Source organism: Pelophylax lessonae (genome assembly GCF_965119305.1).
Source record: "Pelophylax lessonae genome assembly, chromosome: 5".
NCBI classification, from domain to species: Eukaryota; Metazoa; Chordata; class Amphibia; order Anura; family Ranidae; genus Pelophylax; species Pelophylax lessonae.
Window position 1 is genome coordinate 533,547,795 of NC_138772.1, and position 13,059 is coordinate 533,560,853.

Consider the following 13,059-nt stretch of genomic DNA (forward strand, 5'->3'; position numbering starts at 1 on the left):
CCACCCTGTCAGGGGAGCCGCCGATCGGCTCTCCTTTACTCGTGCCTGTCAGGCACGTACTGAGGAAAGCCGATCAACGGCTCTTCCTGTTTACTATGTGACCAGCCGTGATTGGACACGGCTGGTCACATGGTAAAGAGCCTACGTCAGTAGGCTCTTTACCGAGATCGGAGATGCAGGGAGTCAGACTGACACCTCGCATCACCGATCGCCGGTCTGCGCGCCCCCGGGGGGCGCGCAGAGCGTATTATCCTGCCTCCGTCATATGACGTCTGGTCAGGATAATACAACCGCAATCCCGCCGTCAATCTGCTATAGGGCGGGCGGGATGTGGTTAAACAGGGTGGAACGTTTAACGTGCCATATATACACTATATTATCAAAAGTATTGGGACGCCTGCCTTTACACGCACATGAACTTTAATGGCATCCCAGTCTTAGTCCGTAGGGTTCAATATTGAGTTGGCCCACCCTTTGCAGCCATAACAGCTTCAACTCTTCCAGGAAGGCTGTCCACAAGGTTTAGGAGTGTGTCTATGGGAATGTTTGACTATTGTTCCTGAAGCGCATTTGTGAGAACAGGCACTGACATTCGACATTCGACGAGAAGGCCTGGCTCGCAGTCTCCACTCTAATTCATCCCAAAGGTGTTCTATCGGGTTGAGGTCAGGACTCTCTGCAGGCCAGTCAAGTTCCTCCTCCCCAAACTCCCTCATCCATGTCTTTATGGACCTTGCTCTGTGCACTGGTCCAAATCATTTGGTGGAGGGGGATTAAGGTGTGGGGTTGTTTTCCAGGGTTTGGGCTTGGCCCCTTATTTCCAGGGACCTCTTAAGGCATCAGCATACCAAGACATTTTGGACAATTTCATGCTCCCAACTTTGTGGGAACAGTTTGGAGATTACCCCTCCTTATTCCAACATGCCAGCTCACCAGTGCAAAATGCAAGGTCCATAAAGACATGGATGAGCGAGTCTGGAATGGAGGAACATGACTGGCCTGCACAGAGTCCTGACCCCCCAACCTGATAAAACACCTTTGGTAAGAATAACAGGGGAGACTGTGAGCCAGACCTTCTTGTCCAACATCCAAGCCTGTCCTCACAAATGCGCTTCTGGAAGAATGGTCAAACATTCCCATAGACACACTCCTAAACCTTGTGGACAACCTTCCTCAGAAGAGTTGAAGCTGTTATAGCTTCAAAGGGTGGGCCAACTCAATATTGAACCCTATGTACTAAGACTGGGATGCCATTAAAGTTCATGTGCGTGTAAGGGCAGGCATCCCAATACTTTTGACAATATAGTGTATGTGTGAATGAACACATAGGCTAACATGCAGGGGTGTTTAGAGGCAGGGGAAAGAATACACCAAATGCCTCTAGGAGCAGCAAAAAAAAAATAAAAGTCCAGTGTACATGAGGTCTTAGAAGCACACTGGATTTCTGGCAGATCAACAGCTATTTTTCTGTACTTGCAGACTTTTTAAAGAGATAAACATGTGGACATGGGGAGATCGAAGGTAATAGGAAAGATGAAGCCGCTCAGGTGTGTCAGTCCGACCTGGTGCTGGTAAGACCCGCCATCCGGATAAATGCAAAAAAAAAGTGTTGGAACCGCACCCAGGTAGATGAAAACAATTGAAGTACTTTATTCTTTTAATCAAAATATGAACAGACAGTGCACGGAACAGGTAATCCAGGTTAACGCGTTTCACGGCGCACACAGCCGCTTACTCATAACCGTAGTTACGGTTATGAGTAAGCGGCTGTGTGCGCCGTGAAACGCGTTAACCTGGATTACCTGTTCCGTGCACTGTCTGTTCATATTTTGATTCAAAGAATAAAGTACTTCAATTGTTTTCATCTACCTGGGTGCGGTTCCAACACTTTTTTTTTGACATGGGGAGATCGGCATGTATTGCAAAGATGTACTGAAATATTTTATTTTTTTCCCGAGAAATATACTTTAGTTGGAAGTTGTGTAAGTCCATGAGACTAGAAAGAGTTACAACAGGATTTTGAAAGAATCACCCTTAAAGTAGTTGTTACTGACACTCCCTTGCCAAGAATCAATACATTTAGGTGAATTGTGTCAAAGTTAACCAAAAAACACATACATATATACCAGTGTTCTCCAAACTGTGCCCTGGGGGCCGAATGTGGCCCTTTGCTTGCCTTTATCTGGACCCTAGGGCACTATTCCACCAACTGACACCAATGATAGGGCACCGTTCCCCCTACTGACACCATCAATGGGACACTATTCTTCCCATTAAAACCAAAGATAGGGCACTGATGCCAGAGCATATTCTACTCCCACTGGCCCCAGCCTGGCCACCCCTAAAGCCTGTAGTGAAGGACAGTAAACCGGCCCAACACACAGGGACTTCAAAGTGGACCTGAAATCACCTTGAATTCCTCCTGAAAAATATCAGTGCACTTTCTGACATGTGAACGTGCCTGGGAACTTCTATTCTGTAAACACATAGCTGTATATCAGCAAGGTGAGATCCTCTAAGGCACTGGTGCCTCTGACTGCTACTCTCTTATATTTGGAATGAGATTTGATGATTTCCCTACTATGCGGATCACTGTTCTCCTTGCTGGAGGGGAAGCTGCAATTGAAGACCTACAATGCATAGATCTCCCTGCTTCTGCATCACTCATTTTGTGGATCTGTTTGTCCTCCACCTCTTCTGCTAATTCTTGAATATTACCCCACCAAATATCACACCAATAGTCATGTGGGGTGGGGGAGGGATAGCTCTGACTTAAGGAAGAAAAGCCCAAATCCTCTACCATGATGGACTGGATGCCTCCACACTGAGACAGAACAGAACAAGGTATGATAGAATGGTAAGGGGAAAATATCAGCTACAGGCAGACTAAATGCAATACTGATGACTAGGACATTGTTCTCTGCTTCCGTTTATATTTAGGCACAACTTTCACAGTTCAGATCTTTTTTATCCTTTCTCAGGAAGAACATGATCAGTAGACATTCATATTATCAGGTTCTGTTCCCTATTTTTAAATACAGTATACTGTTATGCAGCTCAATATGTGCTGAATTCCAAACCTGGTAGTTTTGTCATTTGATCATGTATAATAATGACTGAACATAGTCAAGAATACCAGTGGGGATAATTCACATCTGGAGTTCCGGAGCTGAAGGCAGAAGGGGGGTATGCCTTGAAATTTAAACACTGAAATACAGAATAAAAATACCTTAGTTTTTGCCTTAAATAGAAACTTAAGGCAACAAGTTAAAACAAACAGAAATCGGTTAATACAATCCAGCCAACAATGTAACTACCTTTTCACACCGCAGGAACCTTTGAAATAATTTTTAAGTAGAAGGGAATGCCTGTTAAAATAATTTCATCAAGAATCTGTGGAAAGCTTGTCCCTCACATTGGTGCTCAGTGAGAAGATTATTCCTTATATTGGTGGTCAGTGGGAAGAATGCTCCCTACATTGGAGGGCAGTGGGAAGAATGTTCCTTACATTGGTGGTCAGTAGGAAGAATGCTCCTTACATCGGAGGGCAGTGGGAAGAATGCTCCTTACATTGGTGGTCAGTGGGAAGAATGCTCCATACATTGGAGGGCAGTGGGAAGAATGCTCCTTATATTGGTGGTCAGTGGGAAGAATGTTCCTTACATTGGTGGTCAGTGAGAAGAATGCTCCTTACATTGGTGGTCAGTGGGAAGAATGCTCCCTACATTGAAGGGCAGTGGGAAGAATGCTCCTTATATTGGTGGTCAGTGGGAAGAATGCTCCTTACATTGGTGGTCAGTGGGAAGAATGCTCCCTACATTGAAGGGCAGTGGGAAGAATGCTCCTTATATTGGTGGTCAGTGGGAAGAATGTTCCTTACATTGGTGATCAGTGAGAAGAATGTTCCTTACATTGGTGGTCAGTGGGAAGAATGTTCCTTACATTGGTGATCAGTGGGAAGAATGCTCCTTACATTGGTGGTCAGTTGGAAGAATGCTCCTTACATTGGTGATCAGTTGGAAGAATGCTCCTTACATTAGTGATCGGTGGGAAGAATGCTCCTGTAAGATTCTGGTACCTCTGGTACCCTTATTTTCCACTTTTCTTTCAAATATGCGTCCCACTTTTCTAATTAGGTGGTACGCATACACCTTTAAGACGGATGACGTCATCGCCGAGCGCCGCAGAGCGGCTATTTCAACCGCCGGCGTTCTCTCTCACATCGTTCATTCAACCTGCCGTGTGTCCACATGCTTACAAGCATACCTTGCTACCGGAACCTTCAGCTATTCCCCTTTACTTGGAAACAGACCGGAACCTCGCTACCGATCCCTTTATCTCGCTACTGGATCACTCCCTTACTACTGGACCCTGCTACTACTAACTTTACTAGTGATAAGTACCCCACAGGGGAATCCTCCATAACCTTACTTACACTATCTACCTCTGCACATAAGGACTGTTACTATCTATGCATACTAATTCTATCATTTGCACTGTTACATAGATTGCTAGCTCTTGAGTCTACTACCATCTATCCTTGCACTGGGTTAGTCTATCCTGTATTTGTCATCTGCTGTCCTTACCACCTGTTACCATACTCGATTACTAACCTATCTGCATTCTACCTAATACCATCTAATACTCTCCTGAACATTTCTATCAAGTGCTTACCATCTCTGTCACTGTTCACACCTGTCCCTTCAGCACATCATCTTCATACTGTTATATACATCCTATCACTCCAGGAACATCTTATTGAGTGTGTATATCTGTATGCTGAAGCTGACAAACCCACAGTGATGAGTCTGGAGAGTTGGATCTGGTTATTCAACACATCTCTACATGACTACTGAGTGGAGATTTTGAAGCTGCAAATCCAGCCTACTACAAAAACGCAGGAGCGTTACAGATTGAACGAACCATAAAAATGGATTCAGCAGAATTACCCACTCAAGTGACACAATTAACACAACAAGTAAATGCATTAATGCTTGCTCTTACTGAAGTAAAAGAAGAAAATCAGACTCTGATACAGCAGGTAACCCGTCTTTCACGGCTCACTGCTGCTCAACCCCCTGAACCTAAAATAAACCCTCCTCTAGTGTTTACAGGTGATCGGAAAAAATTTCGTGAATTCAAAAACGCATGTCAATTACTTTTTTTGTTAAAACCTCGTACATACCCTACTGATCAAATTAAAGTCTGTACCGTTATCTCATACTTAACGGGTGACCCATGGGCCTGGGCAGACTCTCTCTTTGAGAAAAATGATCAGCTTCTGAACTCCTATTCTTTATTCCTAGCGGAACTCGCTAGTTTATATGATGACCCCAACAGGCAGAGTACTGCTGATATTCAATTGAGGGCTTTAAAACAAGGAAGGAGACCTGTAGAAGACTTTGTAGCTGAGTTCAAAAGATGGACCCTTGATTCAGGGTGGAATGATACATCTCTGCGAACTCAATTCAGACTCGGCTTGTCAGAAGCTGTTAAAGACGAGCTCGCCCGAGCGGATTTACCTGGCACCTTGGATGCCTTAATGCAACTCAGTATCAACATCGACAGGCGACTGCGTGAAAGAAGGGCTGAGAAAATGGGAATGCCATTGCCTAGTCCTTCTCGGATTTCGGCCGTTGACCCTACTCCCATGGAGGTAGGAACCATACGCCCACCTTTATCAACTACTGAACGAGCAAGAAGAAGATCCAGAAACCTCTGCATGTACTGCGCATCCCCGGATCATTTGATAAGCGTCTGTCCCCTTGTCCGTAAAAAAGAGGGTGAGTGTTCACATGTCTTGCTATTAACGGTATCCCACTATCTTCTGGTCCAATCACCAACCAGACACAAGCACTCCTCGTCACTACTAACGAGTCTCATATGGAGACCACCACTTTTGATATACTATCTTCACCCCATTTTTCTATTATTTTGGGACTCCCCTGGTTACACACACATCAACCAATCATAGATTGGAAAAAACGGACTTTGTCTCTCCCTTCTCACTATTGTGAGATTACGTGTAACCTCCCATCTTATGGAAAGATCCTGTCTGTGGTGTCAGATGAAATTGCACCACTATGCTATCAGGACCTGTCCGAAGTATTCCTTGAAAAAAATGCCCAAATGTTGCCTCCCCATAGGGATTATGATTGCACTATCGATCTACTCCCTAACAGCAAATTGCCTTTCAGTCATGTTTATCCTCTTTCACAGGATGAACTTTCTCATCTCAAGGAATACTATACTTGGATGAGAATTTGACAAAAGGGTTCATCAGACCCTCTACTTCTTCTACAGCTGCAGGACTTTTTTTGTCCGCAATAAGGATTCAAGTCTAGGCCTATTATCGATTATAGGCAATTAAATACGATTACAATAAAGGATCGCTATCCTTTACCGCTCATCCCTGAACTCATTGAAAAAGTGCGTGGGGCTACTTACTTCTCTAAATTAGACCTGAAAGGGGCATACAACCTAATCCGAATCCGTGACGGAGATGAGTGGAAAACAGCATTCAGAACCAGATACGGATTATTCGAATATCTTGTGATGCCATTCGGGTTGTGTAATGCTCCCGCAGCTTTCCAAAGGTTCATAAACAACATCTTTAGAGACTTACTTGATGTCTGTGTTGTAGTATATCTGGACGATATACTTATCTATTCTCGATCTCTCTCTGAACATATAAAACATGTAAGACTTGTGTTATCCAGATTACTCGCACACAATCTATACGTGAAATTAAAAAAATGCCTATTTCATAAAGAAGAAATATTATTCCTAGGATACATCATATCCAAAACCGGAATTAAGATGGATATGAGCAAGATATCCTGTATTCTGGATTGGCCCATACCAACAACTCGTAAGGCATTACAGCGATTCCTCAGATTTTCAAACTTCTATAGGAAGTTCATCAAGAACTTTTCCGCTATTGTGAGACCTCTCACACAATTAACAAGTATAAAGAAACCATTCAAATGGTCAGAAGAAGCAAATCAAGCTTTCTGCTTGTTAAAATCAAGCTTTACTTCTGCTCCCATACTACGCCATCCAGACCCATCCCTCCAATATATTCTAGAGGTAGATGCGTCAAATATGGCAGTAGGAGCAGTTCTCTCCCAACAACCAACCAATACTTCACCACTCCACCCAGTTGCTTTCTTTTCAAAATCATTAAGCAGCCCAGAGGTGAATTACCCAGTGGGTGAAAAGGAGTTGCTTGCCATAAAACTGGCACTGGAGAATTGGCGACATCTACTTGAGGGTACCCGGTTACCAATATTAATATATACAGATCACAAAAACCTTCAATACCTCCAGACTAACAAAACTCTCTCCCACCGGCAGGTACGATGGTCATTATTTTTCCTAAGATTTAACTTCTTAGTGACCTACACGCCTGCAGACAAAAATAAAAAAGCGGATGCGCTATCACGATTAACCGAAGATAACTGCGCTGAAATCCCTTCTATTCCTACAATACCCTATGAACGTATTATTGGGGTTGTTCGTTCCCTGAAGGAAGAGATTTTGCACAGTATAAGATTGGATTCACCTCCACCACAACTAAGTACTGATGCAGAAGGCTTCCTCTACTACAACGACAAACTCTACATACCCCCTACTATGCGTACCAAGATCTTGGAGTTATCACATGATGTGCCCATGGCAGGACATATGGGTATGACGAAAACCCTTAATTTGCTTACTAGGCAGTTTTGGTGGCCTGATATGAAGACGTCTGTACAAAAATTTGTATCTTCATGTGACATCTGTGCAAGGTCCAAAATTGACACTACAAAACCATCTGGTCTACTCTGCAGTCTACCAATACCCCAGGTTCCATGGGAGGTTGTATCTTTAGACTTTATAGTAGAACTACCACCTTCTAAAGGATTTAATACCATTCTAGTGTCAGTGGACCACCTGACAAAGATGGCACATTTCATCGCTATCCGTAGACTACCTTCATCCAAACAAACAGCGGAACTACTGATGAAACATGTGTTCAAGTTACACGGAATACCAAAGACTCTTTTATCCGACCGTGGTTCACAGTTCATCTCTAAATTTTGGCAAGCTCTTTGTCAAATATTACGGATTGAGCGAAAGCTCACTTCTCCCTACCACCCTCAGACCAACGGACAGACTGAAAGAGTTAACCAGTGTATAGAACAATATCTGCGTTGCTACACATCATACCTACAGGATGATTGGGTGGACCTTCTCCCTCTGGCGGAATTTGCTTATAACAACGCAACCAACAGTACTACTAAGCAAAGTCCGTTCTACTTGAACTATGGGTTTCATCCCACACTTCTTCCACCACGCATCCTACCATCAAGTAACCCAGTAGCCTCAGACTATCTTACCCAAATAAAGGACTCTCTGGGTTTACTTAATACCACTATCTCACACGCCCATAGCCAACAACAGAAGTACTACGACCTACGTAGAAGACCTTCTCCTCAGTATGCTATTGGGGACCTCGTTTGGCTATCAACAAGAAATTTAAGATTAAAGATCCCTAGCAAAAAGCTTGGACCTTTATTTCTGGGACCCTTCCCAATTAAGAAACTTATTGGAAAAGCTGCAGTACAGCTCACCTTACCAGCAGATCTCAAGATCCATCCCATCTTCCATGTGTCGCTACTGAAACCCCATGTTCCTAATCAGGGAATAAGGCCTACCATCTTGCCTCCACCTCCAGTACAAGTTGAAGGCGGAGAAGAATATGAGATTAAGGAGATTTTGAATTCTCGTATCCACAGAGGAAGACTCCAGTATCTCATAAGATGGAAGAACTATGGACCCCAAGACGACACCTGGTTGGATACCACTGATGTTCACGCACCTAGGCTTATACGAAGATTTCACTCGAAATACCCAGAGAAACCAGTACTATAGGCCTTCCGGAGCCGGCCTTAAGGGGGGGGGTACTGTAAGATTCTGGTACCTCTGGTACCCTTATTTTCCACTTTTCTTTCAAATATGCGTCCCACCTTTCTAATTAGGTGGTACGCATACACCTTTAAGACGGATGACGTCATCGCCGAGCGCCGCAGGGCGGCTATTTCAACCGCCGGCGTTCTCTCTCACATTGTTCGTTCAACCTGCCATGTGTCCACATGCTTACAAGCTTACCTTGCTACCGGAACCTCCAGCTATTCCCCTTTACTTGGAAACAGACCGGAACCTCGCTACCGATCCCTTTATCTCGCTACTGGATCACTCCCTTACTACTGGACCCTGCTACTACTAACTTTACTAGTGATAAGTACCCCACAGGGGAATCCTCCATAACCTTACTTACACTATCTACCTCTGCACATAAGGACTGTTACTATCTATGCATACTAATTCTATCATCTGCACTGTTACATAGATTGCTAGCTCTTGAGTCTACTACCATCTATCCTTGCACTGGGTTAGTCTATCCTGTATTTGTCATCTGCTGTCCTTACCACCTGTTACCATACTCGATTACTAACCTATCTGCATTCTACCTAATACCATCTAATACTCTCCTGAACATTTCTATCAAGTGCTTACCATCTCTGTCACTGTTCACACCTGTCCCTTCAGCACATCATCTTCATACTGTTATATACATCCTATCACTCCAGGAACATCTTATTGAGTGTGTATATCTGTATGCTGAAGCTGACAAACCCACAGTGATGAGTCTGGAGAGTTGGATCTGGTTATTTAACACATCTCTACATGACTACTGAGTGGAGATTCTGCAGCTGCAAATCCAGCCTACTACAAAAACGCAGGAGCGTTACAGCTCCTTACATTGGTGATCAGTGGGAAGAATGCTCCTTACATTGGTGATCAGTGGGAAGAATGCTCCTTACATTGGTGATCAGTGGGAAGAATGTTCCTTACATTGGTGATCAGTTGGAAGAATGCTCCTTACATTAGTGATCAGTGGGAAGAATGCTCCTTACATTAGTGATCAGTGGGAAGAATGCTCCTTACATTGGTGATCAGTGGTAAGAATGCTCCTTATATTGGTGGTCAGTGAGAAGAATGCTCCTTATGTTGGAGGCCAGTGAGAAGAATGCTCCTTACATTGGTGGTCAGTGGGAAGAATGCTCCTTACATTGGTGGTCAGTGGGAAGAATGCTCCTTACATTGGTGGTCAGTGGGAAGAATGCTCCTTACATTGGTGGTCAGTGGGAAGAATGCCCCTTACATTGATGGTCAGTGGGAACAATGCTCTTTACATTGGTGGTCAGTGAAACCCCCTTAAAGTAGTGGTCAGAATGTCCCTCTAACAGACAGTTGACAAAACTGTTGATGTCATGACACTCATGTCTGATCCAGAACCATGCAGGCATTTTCAGATGGAGGAAGGGAGTCAAACAACCACAGCTCAAGGAACCCATAGCAACCTCTGGAGGAACTCTAGGGTTCAATGGAACCCTGCTTAAGGATCGCTGGTCTACAGTGGCTCTGTTGAGGGGATTATCAAATGTCAAAAAGCATTTAGGCTTTTCATTACCCCATAAGGCGAACCTCCACTCCTGCTCCACACCATAGTTGACAATACACTTCCTCTTATTTCAGTACCAGAGTCAGATATTTACCATGACACACAGGGCCAAGCATCTTCCCTTGGACAATAGGATCTTGCATCTTCCTAGGTCAACTTTGTCGTTGAAACAAACTTCAGCTCTTGGAGAAACTCAATGAGGTTGGTTTACTAAAGATAAATAGGCTGATAATGTTGCAAAGGAAGCTGCATTTTGCAATGGAATTTGCCTCAGAGCTTGGTGAAAGAGGGGAAGTTTCACTATGCAAAGAATACTGCAAGGGAAAGGAAACTCACATGCAAGGTAAGGGGAAAAAAACAGCAATTTTAGAAACATAGAAAAGTGACGGCAGAACAAGACCGAGTAGTGCAACGAGTCTGCCCATTTTTTTTTTTTTTTGGGGGGGGGGGGGGGGGGTTGTTTTTGTTTGTTTGTTTTTTTTTTGTTTTTTTTTCGTTACCTTTTTTTGTCTGACTATAGGTCTATGTTCATCCCAAGCATGTTTGAAGCCATTTACTGTTGACTGTCTTACTACCTCTGCTTGTAGTTTATTCCAAGCATCAACTACCCTTTCAGTAAAAAAATAATTTCTAAGATTAGCTTTGAATTTCCCTCCAGTTAGTTTGAGGTCATGTCCCCCGTCTTCCTGATTTTGGTTTCATATTGAAAAAAATGAACCTTATTCACCCCCTTGATGTATTTAAAGCTTACACTCATGTCTCCTCTTTCCCTTAAGTTCTCTCTTGATATGTTTTATCCCCCAGACCTTTGACCATTTTTGTTACTCGTCTCTGGACTCATTCTATCTTATCAATATCTTTTTGTAAGTGAGGTCTCCAGAACTGGGCACTGTATTCTAAATGAGGTCTCACTAAAAATCTATATAGGGGAATTAGAACCTCCTTCCTCCTGCTGGTGTTCTCTCTAGTGATACATCCAAGAATTCTATTTGCTTTTCCCACTGTTTGTTAATTTTGCAAATATCTGAAATAAGTACCCCCAAATATTTTTCTTCTGTAGTGCTGGCCAACACTGTACCCCCAATGTTGTATTCTCCATGGGGACTATTTTTCTCTAAGTGCATTATTTTCCATTTAGAAATGTTAAACTGCAATCTCCACTGCTTTAATCAACCCTCCAGCAATGCCAAATCATGTTCCATGTTACAGACACCTCCAGGGAAATCAACCCTATTACACACCTTTGAATCATCATCAAAAATAAATATGTTGCCCAACAAACCTTTAGTTATAGAGATTAAATAGAACAGGACCCAGTTCAGAGCCTTGTGTTACACCACTAGTGACTGGTCTCTGTTCTGAGTGAACCCCATTTACAACCACACTGTGGTATCATCCTTTAGCCAACTGCATATCCACTGCACTGAACTGCCCAAGGGTTAAGTCCTAGCTTGTACAACTTTTGTATTAGATCGTTATGTGGAACTGTATCATATGCTTTGCTGAAATCAATATCCTGGTCCAAAAGATTGGTTATATTTAGTGTTGAGCGAACACGGACTGTATTATTCGTGTTCGTACCGAATAATTGGATTTTTTTACCCGAACACGGACACGGACACTTTACTGTATGTTCGGGTAAAAATCCGTGTTCGGTCGTTTTATTTCCGGGTTTTGCATGCTTTGGCGCTCTTTTCATGGCGGGCTTTCAACAGCCAATCAACAATCGTTTAACTGGTGTGCCTTAAGCCATCCCAGCCATGCCTGCAAATGTCTTAGTAGCTGTGATTGGCCGTCTGAAGCATGTGACCAAGTCTTTATAAGTTCGAGGCAGCCGCCGCAGCAGCGTCATTCTGCTGCTTAGCTAAGGGACAGAGCACACATCAATGTGCTGGCTGCTGATTAGGGAAAGATAGGCAGGAAAAAACCATTTGTGTCCGGATAGAATTGAGGGACAGGTCGGAGTGTTTAGGCAGGGCGAGTTGTAGGCATTTTAGGGATAGAGTCTGCTGAATTATAGGGTCAGTGTCTTCTACAAACTACAATCGATATTGCTGTGTGGGGGGTGGGGTGAATCTGCACTCAATCCTGATCTACGATCTCTTCTCAATCCTGTTAGGGACAGAGTCTGCTGAATTTTAGGGAAACTGTGTTCTACAAACTACAATCGATATTGCTGTGTGGTGTGGGATTGGAGATAGGCAGGTGTCAGTGATCCACATCCATTTTTCTGTGTGTGAGCTGCAGTGAACACAATCTTTTTGGGCTGCAGTGAACACAATCTTTTTGGGCTGCAGTGAACACAATCTTTTTGGGCTGCAGTGAACACAATCTTTTTGGGGTGCAGTGAACAAAATCTTTTTGGGGTGCAGTGAACACAATCCTTTTTGGTGTGCAGTGAACACAATCTTTGTGGGGTGCAGTGAACAAAATCCTTTGTGGGGTGCAGTGAACACAATCTTTTTGGGGTGCAGTGAACAAAATCCTTTTTGGGGTGCAGTGAACAACATCCTTTTTGGGGTGCAGTGAACACAATCTTTTTGGGGTGC